This window comes from Crinia signifera, chromosome 1 (assembly GCF_055691185.1).
Source record: "Crinia signifera chromosome 1, ASM5569118v1, whole genome shotgun sequence".
Lineage (NCBI taxonomy): Eukaryota > Metazoa > Chordata > Amphibia > Anura > Myobatrachidae > Crinia > Crinia signifera.
The window spans coordinates 481,085,943-481,103,910 of record NC_139217.1 but is presented as its reverse complement, the minus strand read 5'-3'; the positions used below and the strand labels follow the sequence as shown (position 1 = coordinate 481,103,910).

General features: G+C 46.0%; 1 long non-coding RNA gene across 2 annotated transcripts; it reads right to left on the bottom strand.

Moving 5' to 3' along the window:
- Positions 1–1,724: 1,724 nt before the first annotated feature.
- On the bottom strand, positions 1,725–17,915 carry LOC146025122 (uncharacterized). 2 transcript variants are annotated; one of them, XR_014454071.1, is made up of 5 exons: positions 17,668–17,915; positions 9,155–9,214; positions 8,688–8,744; positions 2,489–2,695; positions 1,725–1,821 (listed from the first exon to the last, which is right to left on the bottom strand). It is a non-coding gene; the product is annotated as an uncharacterized LOC146025122 (long non-coding RNA). The 2 variants fall into 2 exon arrangements; XR_014454069.1 differs by lacking the exon at positions 8,688–8,744 and having other exon boundaries at positions 17,668–17,909.
- Positions 17,916–17,968: the final 53 nt, after the last annotated feature.

Below are 17,968 nucleotides of genomic sequence, written 5' to 3'. Positions count from 1 at the left end.
CCAATACGTCTGCTGCCTGTACACCCAGCACCATGGGCCAATACGTCTGCTGCCTGTACACCCAGCACCATGGGCCAATACGTCTGCTGCCTGTACACCCAGCACCATGCGCCAATACGTCTGCTGCCTGTACACCCAGCACCATGGGCCAATACGTCTGCTGCCTGTACACCCAGCACCATGCGCCAATACGTCTGCTGCCTGTACACCCAGCACCATGCGCCAATACGTCTGCTGCCTGTACACCCAGCACCATGCGCCAATACGTCTGCTGCCTGTACACCCAGCACCATGCGCCAATACGTCTGCTGCCTGTACACCCAGCACCATGCGCCAATACGTCTGCTGCCTGTACACCCAGCACCATGGGCCAATACATCTGCTGCCTGTACACCCAGCACCATGCGCCAATACATCTGCTGCCTGTACCCCCAGCACCATGCGCCAATACATCTTCTGCCTGTACACCCAGCACCATGCGCCAATATATCTACTGCCTGTACACCCAGCACCATGCGCCAATACATCTGCTGCCTGTACACCCAGCACCATGCGCCAATACGTCTGCTGCCTGTACACCCAGCACCATGCGCCAATACGTCTGCTGCCTGTACACCCAGCACCATTAATTGTATGTATTTTCAGTCCAACTATGGACAGTATGTCAAACTAAAATAATTTTTTTTAGTCTACATACATTTTTTTCTCTTTTTTTGGGCTCTACTATAAATCCACATTGAGAGATCCAAACCGGTTATAATACAGGGGGATTTGGACATTAAAAAGATACCTTGATGCGTCGGGCTCCATTCTAAAACACTGTGGGCCTTATTCTGGTCCGGTCGGCCAAACGTACGTACGGCCCGTATCACCGTAGCCCACAAAACATCTGCATACGGATGGTCACAAACACCAACAAAGGGGAGTGGCGTACACTTGTGCGTATGCCACCGCACACGGACGGATCTCCTCTTAGAAACCGATAACTGGCGTACAACAGAGCGTACGCCACCGTTTACGGACGTCTCTTGGACGTTTTCCCACCGACATCTTGCGGCTATCTGAGCGTACGCCACCGTGCACGGACGGGTCTCGCCTGTTTTCAATGGAAAACTCAGCGTTTGTCACCCATCGTGAGAGTGAGCCCCTTCACATATATGGCCCTGCTAATCTAGCCTTTCAACTGTGATTAAGGCAATTAAATGAATTATTCTAATTGTTATTCAATTATTGTTTTCTATTACCTCAATTGTCTACCTTAATGAACACCCCAATAAAAATACATTTTACCCCTCCTTACATGTATATTTATTATGTTCTAATGTTGCATTTTAATCACTATCTATGTGTCCCCACATTGCTTTTACTTTTAAATCAAGTTATGTTGGTGTTTGTGTATATGTACTGAATTATGTCCATAATTAGTATGTCCAAAATGTGTAACATGTATACCTACCCTGATGTTATGTGTGATGTTTTAATCTAACAACATTAAAAACTCATGCCTTTTCACTATGTGTTATTTAACTCAAAAACACACACATTCACACATCAATCGTTACACCTCACCTCAAATTACAAATATAATTGACATTACACATCTGTATGTACCTGCCCTTACAAACCCTATAACATATTTATGATGAAAAACACAGGCAACTTCTAACTGAACACAAACATTTATTTATATAAAACATAATAATGAAAAGAAATAAAAAATTAAAGGAGGGCCTCCAGTCGGGCAAAAAGCAGGTTCAAATACACCAGAGAGGAATATTTCCTGGAGAATCTGGTCCACCTCGTCCTGGTGCTGTTCAGTGTCTGTAGTGAAGGGAAAAAAAAAAACATTTTAATTAATATATAATATACACAAATGTTTGTTGTCTTTTAACATAATAACAAGTTGTGAGTTAAGTGTGAAGGGCACATACATTTTTCTACTACATTAAAGATGGGTATGCTGTAAACACGGTACTAAATACTAATATGTTTACACACACATACTGTACATATTACATAACATAAAATAATTTCCTCCTTCTTGGATGAATGTATGCTGCATCACAAGTGGGAGGTTTGTGCTGGTGGAATCACCTCAAACCTCACAATTAACCTGTGCTATTTAAGGGTAATGACATTGTTGCAGCTTAACCACTCCTTACTATGTAAAAAGTAGGACATTGCTGTACAAATTATAGGCCTACAGCTATGTTTGGAAAGCATGCATCCATATGGCCTTACACACTACTAACAAACCAATCTATCATTGGATGTACTGTTATGTTAATTACTCAAGGGGTGAGGCATGCCCACACTCCAAAAATACACCAAGGGGACCCTTGTTCCTTGAGGACGACAGGCCACACCTCAGGGTCGCACTGCATTGATATGTTGCAACTAATGATGATGTTGGATACACATATGTGGGTGTTGTGATTGTTTATGTGTAGAAATGTGGATGTAAACATTAGGCACATTGTTTACTTACGGCTACTTGTGCCATCCTGTTCTCCGCTGGATGGGTCTCCAGGAACAGGGGAGTGGCTGGGGGTGGGGGAGTGGCTGCTGGAAGTGGAGGGGGAGATGGTGTGGGCACCAGCGGGCCCCAAGGTGCTCTCCCCCAAATCTTCCTCCTCTAGCTGGGCCTCCTGCAGCTGGGCCTCCTCTCTGGCCCTCATGCGTGCCATTGCGCGTGCTGAAATGTTCATGTTGATGGTATCGAAATTGAAGGTTGTGTTTCAAATGGGTGAAAGAAAAATTAACATTAGTCATGGTCATAAAAATACTAATGATACAATTAAATTTTTTTTTTAATTTTTCTTGATAATGATTAGATCTGCTACACACAAAATCAGACCTTATCCCTATACACCCCTATACACCCACATACACATATTTAAAACAATTCCTGAAACCATTGCTAACAAACGCAGACATATTTGTGAATAAAGATATACATACATCGGCTAATATGCCACCGAAGTGTGCATAAAAGCACTGGCTGCTCCACCTGCCCCAGGCTCCTGTGGACGTGGGTCCCGGTGCTTCTCCATATTAGATACATATGGGCCCCTGGGCTCCAGGCGACGGTCCATCACCAGGACCAACGCCAGTAGCTCAGCCTGGCTGAAAGGCGCAGCCCTTGCTGTTGACATATTGGCAATGGCGCAGTTATTAATTGCAGGTACATATATAACTTTTGTTGGTTGCTGATTGGTGGAAACTAAGTTTTTTTATTGTTAACTTTATTAATCCATCTTACATTAACAATATGTATGCGAATGAAAAGATTCTCTGACCGTTCCATATGCACGCCATAACATACAGTATGCATTCAATGTTGGGAGACACGTACTGTATATACAGTGTGAGAAAAATTATACACGCAACCATGTACTAATACATACGCTTATAACAACGCACATACAACATGTTGCTGTGTGAATAATTAATACACATAACAGATGTAAGGAAAGCATTGTAACGTTGGTATGTTTTTAAATTTGGTTAAGAAAGCATACACGTACTCCAACAGAGACCACCTGAAAACACTCATCATTGGAATGACATGTGCACACATTTAACCATGTAGCACACAATGGTCAACAACCTGCGTATGTTCATGTACAGGTGAATGCTCAGGTGCGTTGTTCCCGCGTAATTTAAGCGGCATTTATCGGCGGTAATTAGCTACTACATTGCGGGGTAAAAAATACGCCCCTTGTGCAAGGCGGGAGTTTACCATATAAATATCCAGCCACATGCAGACCACATTTGCTGCAAACATGTCAGGCTCTGATGATTCCGCAGCTGCGGACGCCCTACAGAGAGCAAGAGCTGAATCCCTGCTGGAATCTTTAAGAAAGATGGAACAGGAGCGGAGAAGGAGGGCCCAAGAGAGGAGTAGGCCGCAAGAGCAAGGGGGCCCCTCACAAACAGGCCCTGTTCCAACTCCACCAGCTCAACAAGGGCCAAGCAACCAGCCAGAACAAGAGGTTGCATCTCTGCAAACAGGTGTGACCCAGCAGCTGCATGGTGAGAGAACTGGGGCCACCAGAAAACGATCTGCACCATCTAGGCCGAGTACTGAGCAGGATACCACCAGCAAAAAGAGAAACCCTGCATTTCTAGAGGAAGAATTGAAAGTTTTAGTACCCCTAGCATAAGAGTGGATCGAATTAGTGCCCAGTAAGCTGTCTTCAGTTTAAAGATGACCATTTGGGGGAAGATCACAGAGGAAGTGAACAAGGTGTCAAGAGTGCCAAGGGATTTGGTGGAAGTGAAGAAAAGGCAAGTGTGTTTCTCCCCCTGATAATGTCATATGTGTGTACATATGTTACATGTATGTTTTGAGGATAATAGAAAGGTGTGTTTGTAGATATTGCTACACTTCAATGACACATGTGAACACAACCATGTCTAATAACTCACATTTATATATGAAACATGCACCATTGGTGTGATGTGAGGTTATGGGCACAGTTCTGCTCATGTGAAGTATGTGATGGGACAACAGAAAGTGTTTTTTTTTTTGTTAAAGAGTTGTTGTAACATGTTCCATATGATGCTACTGAAACAAGAATGTCCAAACTGTGCACATGTAGCTGTTGAGAAACTACACATCCCACCATGCCTTCCCATAGTTTAATTACTCCATAATATCAACACTGGCAAGCTATGGTGGGATGTGTAGTTTCACAACAGCTGGAGGATCACACTTTGGCCATGGCTGCTGTCATTTCAGCATAGTAAGATATGTATGTGCATTTAGCGGCCTAATGAATGATATGAGACACTGTAATGCCTAATAATGGTGACATAAATGTGTGTGTGGCAAACGTAGGCAGAAAAATAACATATCACCCACAGTAGGAAATGTAACGTAGTAATGATGTTCAGTAGCACAGTGGTGCACATATCTCATGATGTTTTTTTTTTTTTTATTTTGTAGGTGGACAGACTTCAAAAGTGGGCTGAAGAAGATGAATGACCGGTACCATCACAGAATGTCCATCGGGAGGGGGCCTATGCCAACCAGTTTGGAATATACCCCGCTGGAGCAGGATGCTTTGGATGTGATCGATGTGGCCGAGGTCAGGGGGATATCCAATATGGATAGCGAGCTCCCGCTGGAGGGCTTTGCTGCTGAGCTTCCAGGTAATTTACAGTAATGCATTGATTGTGGTAAGAGATATTGTTTGTGTATGTGATGGTGACATTGTTTTTATTTTTTATCCTAGAAGATCCAGATAGTCCTGAGGTACCGGCAGCATCTTCCCCTTCAGAGCCACAAGTGGACTAGCCTCCGCCAACACGACACCCCCAGCCACAGGCCACATGGGATGCCAGGTGGATAGAGCTGCTGGATAGGATCGAGCAGCAAGGGGTGGAGGCTGCAGCCCGTCAGCAGCAGTTTGGGGATTTTCTGGCGGATTGGAAGGATACAAACAGGCAACAGTTTGAGGCCTTCAACCACCAGAATGATATTCTGGCGGCTGGCATGCTAAGCATTGCCCGACAACTCAGCCGCCACAATGACATTCTGGCGGAGCTGGTCACCACCACCAGGTCCCAAAGGGATGACACCCCATCTGCTCCACAACCTTCCACTTCTACCGATCCTTCTGTGTCCACTGGCCGAAGAGGCCGCAAGGCTCCTGTCCCCATCCAAAAAGGGGAAAAAAGGGCCAAAATAATGTCACGACTCACTTTCTCTGTGTTTGGACCCCAAATGTTTGAATTTGCACTGGGGTTCCACTTCCTGAGTGCTAAATCTATCCATTCTCATGCCAAGGGTAGTAATCTGTTTAATTTGACCTCTTGAAATGTAGGGTTCATTTTTGCTGGTGTGTATCGTGCTTAGTATTCTCCATGGGTGTTGCAGGTCGTATGCTGGTGTCCCCATTTATTTCACCATTGCAGTTGCTGGGTAACACATGTTTGTAGATATGCAACTTCTTGTTCTGGCAGACTGTTATTTTTGTTCTTATATTATTTATGTTATTATTTATTCCATTAATTAAAAAAAAAAAAACTGTGATGCTTAACAGCAAATAAAATTATTTTCCCAATTATAAAACAGATGTATGTGTAATTTCTTGTGTAAACCAAATAATACATTTATGTGTACTTACTGACCTTGGTGTTTTGGGGAATGTAGTGAAGTGTTGTTCAAGTTTGAGATGTATAACCCTCTCCATGGCCATGCACATGTTCATATCCACCAATTCCCTGCTAATTAGTTTGTGTCAGCACCTGTGCAGAGCAACTTAATAGGTGAGAAAGCAGTTTCTGTGCAGGTGAGGTAGCTCCTACAGTAGTAGGTAAAAGCAGGTCCAGAACAATGATTCGTCATGGAGTGGGTGAGGTAGGCAAACAAGGGGCAAAAGGGACATTTGTGTAGGAATGCATATGTGTCCTCCCAAAAATACCAGTCAGGACTCCCCATAGGTGTTGGTACAGGTATGTTAAAGATGTGTGAGTCGCCCAAGCATTATAAAATTGTTGGTATGCAAACATGTTAAAATATTGTTTGAAATATGAGTTTTCAGTGTCATAAGCAGATGTTGGGATCCTTTGTTAGAGAGTTGGGATTGCAATAATGTGATTGGTGCAGAGTGTGCTCATCCAGAGTGTGCTACATCCAATTCATAGCAGATATGAAAGTGCTGAATGTATGGGGGACATTTACCAAAATGGATTCGTAGAAAAAAGGTGTATTCGTAGGGAGAAATACACCTTTTTTTTACGAATTTGTATTTTCGGGATTTACAATCCCAAAAATACAACAATTCGTAGTCCTAAAGATGGAACATTCGTATTTGTAGTTACAAATACGAATGCCCTACACCATCGATAGGATACGACAGAAATCACCATTCAAAAGAATGGTGGTTTCTGATTTACTAAGCAGCCGTATGGATAATACGGCTGCTTAGTGGTGTGAAACACCCACGCAAATACGACAGGAAAATAGAACACCATTTTCCTGTTCTATTTGCGTTTTAGCCTGCACGGATCAGTCAGATCCGTGCAGGCTACAGTGTAAAAAAATAAATAAATAAAAAACCGGCGTGGGGTCCCCCCCACAGCTATAACCAGCACCAGGCTGAAGGAGCCGGGGCCGGTAATTAAAAATCAGGGAGCCCGACAAATAGGGGTTCCCCGATTTTTAACAACCAGCCCCAGGCTCCAGGTCCGGGGCTGGTTCCCAAAATACGGGGGACAAAATGAGTAGGGGTCCCCCGTATTTTAAGAACCAGCCCCAGGCACAACCAGCCGGCAGGGTAATGTCACAGCCGGGGGACACTTATAATATAAGGTCCCGCGGCCAAAACATTCTCCCTACCGACCAGTCAGCCTGGCCAGGGGCCCTGGGGGAGTGGGGACCCCCCCAATGAAGGGGTCCCCCCCCTCCAGGACTTACCTGACCAGGCTGAAGCCTGGTGCTGTCCTCGATGCCCCTGGGCGGTGGGCATCGAGCTGATAAATGGTGTAAAAAAAAGATGAACCTATTGTTTTTTACTGTGGCACTACAAGTGCCAGCAAGCCTCCCCAGCAAGCTGGGACTTGGAGAACCACAAGTCCCAGCCTGCTGGGCATTAAAGGGCCCGCTGGCACTTGTAGTTCTACAGTTAAAAAAATAGTGCACAAAACACACTGACACACTTTTAAAATAAAATTTTATTACATACAAAGCCCACACATACTAATACTTACCTATCTTCTTTCCGTAGGTAGCTCTGGTCCTGTGTCGGCGTCTTCTGGTCCTGTGTCGTCTTCTTCCTCCATGTCGACCGTCGCTGTCGCCGTCCGGATCCGACGAAATCCATTTGGGAAGCTGTGGAAGGAAACCATACTCACCTGTCCCAGCGCGACGTAGTCCAGGTAAGGGTCTTTGCAAAAAAACAAACCGACACCCCGAAACCAGACCGGACTGACGGAGACGCACGGTGTTTGTTTACATTGTGCGGCTCCGCCTCCCGAATGCCGCTATTGGCCGCCTTGCGGCCTAGCGGCTCCTGATTGGCCGCTAGGCCGCAAGGCGGCCAATAGCGGCATTCGGGAGGCGGAGCCGCACGATGTAAACAAACACACGTGCGTCTCCGTCAGTCCGGTCTGGTTTCGGGGTGTCGGTTTGTTTTTTTGCAAAGACCCTTACCTGGACTACGTCGCGCTGGGACAGGTGAGTATGGTTTCCTTCCACAGCTTCCCAAATGGATTTCGTCGGATCCGGACGGCGACAGCGACGGTCGACATGGAGGAAGAAGAAGACACAGGACCAGAAGACGCCGACACAGGACCAGGGCTACCTACGGAAAGAAGATAGGTAAGTATTAGTATGTGTGGGCTTTGTATGTAATAAAATTTTATTTTAAAAGTGTGTCAGTGTGTTTTGTGCACTATTTTTTTAACTGTAGAACTACAAGTGCCAGCGGGCCCTTTAATGCCCAGCAGGCTGGGACTTGTGGTTCTCCAAGTCCATAGATGATATACTGTTTCTATGGAAAGGGGGGTGGGAAGAATTATCCTCCTTTTGCTCTTATTTAAACTCTAACATTTTAAATATTGAACTATCTTTTAATATTAGTGAATCCATAGTTGATTTTTTAGACATTTCTATTTTTATTCAAAATGGTCTCCTTTGCACTAAAACCTTTACCAAACCAACAGACTCCAGAACCTACATTGAGAGTACAAGTTGCCATCATAGCAACTGGTTGAACTCCATTCCCGGGGGACAACTAAAAAGAATAAAAATAAATTATAGTGGGGAGGATACGTACAAAATGCAAGCTGACCAATTGGAAATTAAATTCAGAAACAGTGGTTCTAAAGAAAAAATAATGAAAGAAGCCAGAAATACAGTAGACTGTATAGAACGTAAAACCCTGCTTGAAATCAAAAACACTACTGAGGGAAACGAGGAGTTACCCAATAAAGCAGAATGGGCATTTATCACGAATTTCTCAGCCCAGCATAAATACATCGAACAGTCTTTTAGACGTCATTGGGACATCCTATTTAGGGATCCAGTAATTGGGGAAATGATCCCCAAGAAACCTCAGTTTATATACAAAAGGGTCCCTAATCTTAGGACCAAACTGGTCAAGAGTGCTCTCCCACGTAAGATAAAGGAGGGGAGTATCCTCACCAAGGAATTCAACAGATGTGGGATCTGCCCAGGGTGTAGCTAAATTAAAGGTGACGGTACCTAAAAGACAGACGAAATTGTAATTAATGGCAATAAATGTACGATTAAAGATTTTCTGACATGCAATACCAAGAATGTGGTGTACATGATAGAATGCCAATGCAATTTAGTCTACATTGGACGCACCACTAGGCCTCTTAGGGTCAGAATAGGAGAGCACCTCCGTAACATAAAAAAAGGGCTCCCTACACATGCGCTGTCCCAGCACTTTAAAGAGGTCCATAATAAATCTGTTAATTGTATTAAAAAATTCTTGGCCATTAAAAGTGTTAAAACAAATAGTAGACAACGCAATCTGAGTACTATTCTAGCGAAAGAAGAGATGCGATGTATATACGATTTTGGGACGTTGAAACCAAACGGCATAAACGCCGATTTCGAAATTAAATGGTTTCTATGACACATTAGATCTCTACGCTGGCACTTTATATATTCTCTATACTTTGCACACCATTTTGTCTTTTATTCCACATTCTTGGTACGTATATTTACTATGTTTGTTTTGGTTATTTTTGCTGTATTAATTGATGATTTAAAAAAAACTCAATTCTTTCTTCCTAGATGAAAAGACTGGAACGGGTGTTTTTAGCGGTATTGTTTTATATAATATATGCTGCATAATGAGTGAGAGATCTCTGTGGTAACACGGAGTCAAAGGACCGGATGTCCAGCTAGATGGAGCGCATAATGCGTTCCACATGCCGGACATGACGGACGCACCAACCAAGTAGGTAGCGGTAAGAGCGGGGGAGGAGGTGGATGCTCATTTACCGCTAAACCACAGGGGATATGGATCCACTAGAAATAAAGGAAGGAGTCTCTGCCACAGACACAAGCCTTGAGAAAGACCTGCTTTGCTAAGGGTCGCAACGCGTTAGCGGAGTTCAGTGGCAGCTTTTTTGGACCAGACTGAAAGATACAAGGAGCAACAATCGGCAGTGATTTGTTCCCAGACCCGTTACCGGACTGGTGACTATTGACTTGAGCGCTTGAACTGATTAACACCCAGTTCTGATACACCCTTTGGTAATTGTACCTTTACTTCCTGCTGTCTGGAGTGATTTTAAAATGTTCATTTCATGGTTTTTTTGTGTGTATATTAAAACTGGTTTCACTATTATAAGCCTTTTTTTTCTTTCATGCATTGGAGTATTATACTCTTCAGAGGAGGCTCTGGTAATTGAATAAGACGGAGTATAATTGCATGGAAGTATAATTATTGTTTTATCTACCACCTCTATATCTTATTATTAGAGACAGGATTATATGCAACATAAAAAGCTTGAAATATGCATGAAAAGTGTTAAAATATGCTAGACTAAATAATAAAAAAAGTACATTTTCACATATGTATTTTAAAAACAGCATACAATTAGTTACAAATAAACCTCAAAAATAGGCCCACAGCATCTGCAGATGTCTAGTGCTGTACACAGGATTTGTTTTCTTCCTGGCTGCTACAGGAGACTGCAGCGTTCAAAGCTCTTCTTGCATCAACTACATGGACCCTCATCTCCAGCGCCGATGGATCAAATGTCAGCATAGCGTGTGAGGGCTGCACAGTGGAAGGCCTCCTCCCTGCGCCGCATACTCACTGTAACCTGGTGTTTCCTCCGCGCCGCGTGATGTCACAACTTTTCCGCCCGCCTCCTCTGCTGCAGAAGTCTGTCTCTTGGTGTAAGGTCCCAGACCAGGGGCAGGCAAAGGTTTAGGAGCTTCATAATGACATCCGCCCAGACTGACCTTTATTACCATGGATTGGCAGCCTAGAGCAGTGTCAGACATAGCGTACATCCAAGGTTCCCCACACTGCGCACATATTGCCCCAGCCTGCACACTCTACCACTACCTGGCCAGCAGCAGCAGGGCAAAGCAGTGCTGTGACTCATGGGTGGGAAGAGGGCGGGGCCTAAAATATGCACCATCACTAGATTTTAGGTAAAATATGCAATAACCAGTGAGAATGGGCAGAATATGCAAATGCATATAATCTTGTCGTGACATTGGGGTTGTAGGCGGATCCAGAGGACCGTGGTACCAAACAGCGAAGCTTTGAAAGTTTCCCAGGATGCCTGGTCTCTCTCCTTTATAACCCCGCCTCCATGCTCAGATTCTCAGTTTTGTTAGCCAGCCAATAGCAGGAAGCGGAGAAGGAAGGAGGACAGACAGAACAGTACTGGAGACATACTTAGAAAGTACTAAGACATGACATGGGGCATGTAAGGTCACAATGTAGCGAAGCACAAAGGGATACCTCAGGTCTAAATTTAGGGTGGGCACCCTGTGGTTACCATGGACCACGAAGAAAGAGTTAACCTAAGGTAGGTCTACCATAACTCTTGTTTTCTTCTTCAGGTTCCATGGTTCCCACAGGGTGACACTGGGGATGTACCAAAGCCGTATTTAAGGGAGGGAATTTGCCTGAGGTGTCAGAAGAACCAGACGACCAAATGAGGCATCCTGGGAATCAAATGTGTCAAATGCATAGAACTTAACAAACGTATGGACAGACGACCATGTTGCACCCTTGCATAGTTGTTCGGCAGACGCTCCACGGCGTGCTGCCCAAGATGGTCCTACCTCCCTGGTGGAATGAGCTTGGATTGACAAAAGGTATGGGAAGATTAGCCAGTTGGTAGGCCTGTTGAATTGCCATATGAATCCAGCGGGCAAGTGTTTGCAGGCCAGCCCTTGTTGTGGAATCCAAACAACACAAAGAGAGAATCCGATTTTCTGATGGCCGCTGTACAGTCCAGATAAATGGTCAGAGCCCCGACCACATCTAACAGACGTTCATCTGAAGAAAGATCCTCAGAATTGAAAGCTGGAACTTCTATTTCTTGATCGATGTCAAATTTGAAAATTACTTTAGGGAGGTAAGAAGGTCTGGTCCGTAACACCGCCCGATCCAACACCCATCTGGCTGATGCCATAGCTAAAAGAAATACTGTATTAACTGTGAGCCATTTATATTCCACTGATTGTAGTGATTCAAAAGGGGACTTAGTCAAAGCCTGCAACACCAGAGAGAGGTCCCATGGTGTTGTAGGAGGAACATATGGTGGTTGGATACGAAGAACTCCTTGAATGAATGTACGTATATCTGGAAGAGAAGCAATTTTTTCTCTGGAACCAAACTGACAATGCTGATTGTCTAATCCCCTTTGAAGGAAGGATAGAATTCTGGCAATTCTAAAAACTTCAGGGTCATACTTGCAGGATGCACACCCGGAAAAATAAGTGTGCCAGGCCCGTTAATAAATCCTGGCAACTTTAGTAGAAAACCCCTTGATTTTTAGTAAGGCAGTCTCAAGCGCCATGCCATTAAAGACAGGCGCTGAAGTCTGGATGCAGACAAGGCCCTTGGCTGAGCAAATCCGGTCTTAGTGGCAATTGGAATTTATTTATTTAAGTTTCTTATATAGTGCATACATATTCCGCTGTGCTGTACAGAGAATATTTATTTATTAACAGTTTCTTATATAGCGCAGCATTTTCCGTTGCGCTTTACAAAGGGGACAGTGATACAACAAAACAGGGTATTTACAGACAGTCAAAATGTAGGAGGGCCCTGCTCGCAAGCTTACAATCTATAGGGAAATAGGCATTGATACATAAGGATAGATACTGTATTCTTTATTGCATCGATTCCACCAGAATGCAAGGTTCTATGACTGGTTCTGGAATTTGATAAGCTTGCCTGAAGAGATGAGTTTTTAGGGAACGCTTATAGGTTTGGAGACTGGAGGAGAGTCTTATTGTGCTTGGGAGGGCATTCCACAGAGTGGGTGCAGCACGAAGAAAGTCCTGCAGTCGGGAATGGGAGCGGGTAATGAGTGTGGATGAGAGACGCAGATCTTGGGAGGAGGGTAGAGGTCGTGTTGGATGATATTTTGAGATAAGAGAGGATATGTATGTTGGTGTAGTTTGGTTTATGGCTTTGTGTGTAAGTAAAAGAATTTTGTATTGAATACGGTAGAATACAGGTAACCAATGAAGTGACTGACAGAGTAGCTTTGCAGACGATGAACGTCTGGCTAGGAAGATTAGCCTTGCAGCTGCATTCATGATGGACTGTAGTGGTGAGAGTCTGTATTGGGAAGGCCAATAAGGAGACTATTGCCATAATCAATGGGTAAGATGATGAGAGCATGGATTAGAGTTTTTGCAGTGTCTTGTGTAAGGTAAGGGCGAATTTTAAATATGTTTTTTTAGGTGCATGTGGCATGATTTTGAGACAGATTGAATGTGGGGTACAAAGGAAAGTTCTGAGTCAAGGATAACACCTAGGCAGCGAGCTTGAGAGGTAGGAGTGATTGTCATCTTCTCAACAGCGATAGAGATATCAGGTTGGTAACTACTATTTATTGGCGGATATATAATTTATTCTGTTTTTGAGATATTAAGTTTGAGGTGGCGAGATGACATCCAGGATGAAACAGCAGAAAGGCATTCAGAGACACGGCTCAATTTGAACATTCACATCAGTCCCTGCCCCAGTAGAGCTTACAATCTATATTCCCTACCACATGTACACGCACACAGACATTCTAGGGTTAATTTTTTGTTAGAAGCCAATTGACCTACCGGTATATTTTTGGATTGTGGGAGGAAACCGGAGTAAACCCACGCAAACACGGGGAGAATATACAAACTCTGCACAGTTAGGGCCATGGTGGGTATTGAACCCATGACCTCAGCGCTGTGAGGCAGTGGTTGAAACGACATCTGCTGAAGGTCCACATACCAATGCCGGAGAGGCCAGGTCGGGGCTATCAGAATGAGATCCCCGCGCTCTAATTTGAATTTCCTGAGTACTCGAGGTATCATGGATACCGGAGGAAACACATAAGGAAGATGATCATTTCTCCTGATTTAGGAGCCGCCCGGTGTGCTGGAAGAATCAGGACATGAAATCTCAAATGTCCAGGGAGACGATGTAATCCCCTGGCTCCAAGGCCAGGATTATTGTACGTAAGGTCTCTATGTGAAATTTTGGGACTTTCACAACTTCTGTGCTGGGTTTCTTTTGAACGAAATAGGGCATCCTTTTGACACGACTTCTCTCACCCAGGCATCCGCCGACGTGGTGAGCCACTGCTGAGCGAAGAAGCCTGCCTCCCACCTGGGGATCCCCCTGTGGGAGGCCCCTCCCGTCATGCAGCAGGCTTATCTACCTTGGCCGGGGGTTGTCTAGTGGGCCAGGCTTGTTTAGGCTTAGGGCCGCATTTATCAAGCAATATTTGCGGTTAAATCTCCGAAAACATCCATTTTCGGGGGTTCACCGCAAATATTTAGTACCCCCCAAATGTATTAAAGGGGGACCGCAGCAGGGATCAGAGATCTCCGATCCTCCCTGTTGCGCCGCCGGCCGCATCCCCCATAGGTTTCTATGGGGGATGCGAAGCTGCCCGATGTATCAACATCGGGCAGCCCGGCTTCGCACCCCTGGGCTATCGCCATTGTAATGTGGCGATAGCCCATTGTAGCCTATGGCTTCACTTCGCACTGCCCGAGCAGGGCAGTGCGGTCAGAGGGGTCGGCGGGGGTCAGCGCATAACCGCGCATGCGCTGACCTCCCGGCTTCCGGGTTAGGGCTTTGCAGGGACGGGCTCCTATCAGAGCCCTGTCCCTGCGCTCTTAATATTGATACATTGCCCCGATATAATCGCATTTTACAATGCGATCCTGGGCGGAATATTCCGCCCAGATCGCATTGTAAATGCGATCATGATAAATGGGCCCCTTAGTCTTGGCTGCTTTGCTAGTGGGGGTTGCCCTGGGACAGGATTGACCTCTGGCTTTACCTTGGGGACGAAAGGACCAAAAGGCAGTTTGTTTAGGTCTCTGCGTCAGAGCTGTAGGTTGGTAACCAGTCTTAGCCGCTGCTGGGGAATCCACAATCTTATTAAGTTCTTCTCCAAATAAATTTTCTCCCTTAAACGGCAATAACTCGTGTTTTCTTGGATACAAGGTTGGCTTTCCAGGGCCTTAGCCAAATAATACGACATGCTGGCATCTGGCTTCCATAATATATGTAGTGGCCTGTGTAATGTGGATAATACATAACCTGGCCTCTTCAGATGCATCAGGGGGGAGTACCTTTAGTACCTGTACCCATGGCAGAATAGCTTTTGTAGCCCAGGTCGCTGCAATAGGTAATGGGCTAATGGACCTTCCACGCCAAGGGATCCTTCACTATCCATGCCACTACTGGTGGCCTTTAGTAACCAGGTCGCCAGCGAATGTCACCTTGTGGGAGCCATGGTACCCGAAAAGGAAAAAAAAGAGGAGCGAAAAGGAGAGAGCAAAAAAGTGGGGGAGGGAGGGGACAGTCAGAAGAAAGAGGTAACAATATATATATATATATATATATTATACTTGGCGGCTCTGCTTGTCCTCCACACCCTCGGTCCTATTCCATACCCTCCAACTGTACCGAATTTGGCGGTACAGTACCGTTTTGTAACAGTCTGTACCGGCAAATAACAACTGTACCGAATGTACCGTTTTTTGTCTTTGTCCCCCGACTCCTCCTTGCTCTGGGCTGTCACTGACTGTGCGCTCCCTGCAGGGGCAGTGCAAGGCTTCTAGATGCCCTAGGCAAAGCTGCCCCCCCCCCCCCCCTCGCAAAGAAAACTGAAGGGAGCAATTGCAGGGGGGGTGGGGGGAGGGGCGGTGCCGAGTCGCGTGTAAAAGTGCTTCATTGACAGGGGCTGCTGTGATTGGACAGCAGATCCAGCTGCTCTCCAATCACAACAGCCTCTGTCAATTAAACTTTTGGAAGTGCTGGTTTGGCTTCCCCATCACTGTGTCCCGGCTCCCCACTCCCCTAGTGAGGTTAGTATAATGTAATTTTTTTTCGGCGGAAAGGGGGGGCGGAGGTTAGGACGTCAGCTGCCATGCCCTTCGGCAGTAGCCGGGCGGGGGTGAGTTGTCGCTAGCGGCTGGGGGTGCAGTGGTGGCTGTGACAGTGACGCTCACAGCCACCTCCGCACATCACTGGGTGACAGAGATAGCAGCGCTCCACAACTCCATCCACGCCTGTGTATATGCTGCAACGGTGCATACCGGTCCTCGCAGTGTGACAGGGGGACGTTAGCATCTCTCCCCCCACTAACCCCAGCAGGAAGCCGGCAGGAAAAGAGGCCTCCAATCCGGCCTTTCCTGTGCGATAAGCGGCTCAGCTGCATAACGAGCTATGGACAAACTGACGGGGCCGGAGACAGCGGTTGCAGGGGGAGCTGGAGGCAGTAGGCCAGCTCATGCTTCAGCAACGCGGACATGTCCCAAAAGCCGCATTCGATCCACTCAACGGCCTTGGGTCCCCCCAGGATGCGAAGTGTAAACATTGCTGTGCTGCGGGATCGGGAGCAGGAGCCTATGGTGCGGCATTAGGCGGGTGAGGAGGACTGGCGAAAGTCTATGAGTTATAAATAAAGTTTTAAATTGCCTTAAGTGCTGTCATCTGTCACCCTCAGACAGCTCAGTGCATCAGAGTATAAATGTTAATATATAAGAGTCTGATTAGCATGCCTTGCTGGGGCTTGTAGTCACACGACAGCTGGGAGCCACAGGAAAGGAGTTTTGACCACGCCCCTTTTCCCAGTGGTTCACGCCCCCTTTCCAATTGTGTACCGAATTCTTCCCCTGAAATGTTGGAGGGTATGCTATTCAACCTCCCAGCGGCATGCAGCTCTGGCTTCCCGCGAGAGGTGGCAGACAGGTCCCAGCTGCGGACTCCCATGTAGGGTTACCACCTAGTCCCTTTAATTCCGGAAACATGTTAATTACACAGGTTCTGTGGCAGTTTAAAATCAGGTGAAGTGGAGTCTTGAAGTCAGCAAGCCACAGAACCTGTAGAATTAATATGTGTCCGGAATTAAAGGGACTAGGTGGTAACCCTACTCCCATGGGAGGTGGCAGGTGGGTCCCAGCGGTCCAATGCTCTGGTCTCCCGCAAGATAGAGATGGGCAGTTCGCGAACGAAGCGGGTCTTTTGGACGGATCCCATAAAAGACTGAGGAAACCACCGATCCCCAAAAAGGTGATCCATCGTTCTTCTACTTTCAGTTTCGTTTTCCATTACAATGCATTTGCCTGAGCTCAGCACTGCCTGTGGCAGCTGACATGTACTATCTCTGGAGACTGAGTACAGTGCTGCGACTGCAAGTGAGAGAAGGAATAATAAGGCTGCTGCTGCTGCTAGGGATGGCCATCGGTGCAGACACCATTGATGGTTGCCATCGATGGTGATTCTGCACCCAGCCATCGTTTTACTCAGTTATGTATGTTCTGATTTGTTCAGCTCACTGTTTAAAAAAAATATTTTTTAAAAAAAATGGCAATAAATGATTGTAAGACAAATGATGCTTCGCCATTATCTCCCCGTTTACCCCTTCTTTCAAAGCGAGCCGCTGACCCGACTTAAAGATCAGTATCTTTCCACTTACTGATCTTCCGGATCCCAGCTCTCGCTGGTGACCCGTTTTGCCCATTGGGGTGTTGTTGGCGGCCGCCGGGCGTGTGGGGGTTAGGTGCAGGCAGCCGTGTGCGTCACACAGTCAGCATTCATCCCCGCGCTCCTGCCGCTTCAAAACTTCTCTAGTCACATGGGTGTGACGTCATCCGAGGACAGCGGGTCACATGGGGGGACGACGTCATCAAAGATCCTTTCCACGAAGGGAAACTACAGGGTTGTGATATATCTACAGGGAGAAGGAGGAGACACATGAGGAGTGGGCGGGGCTAGCA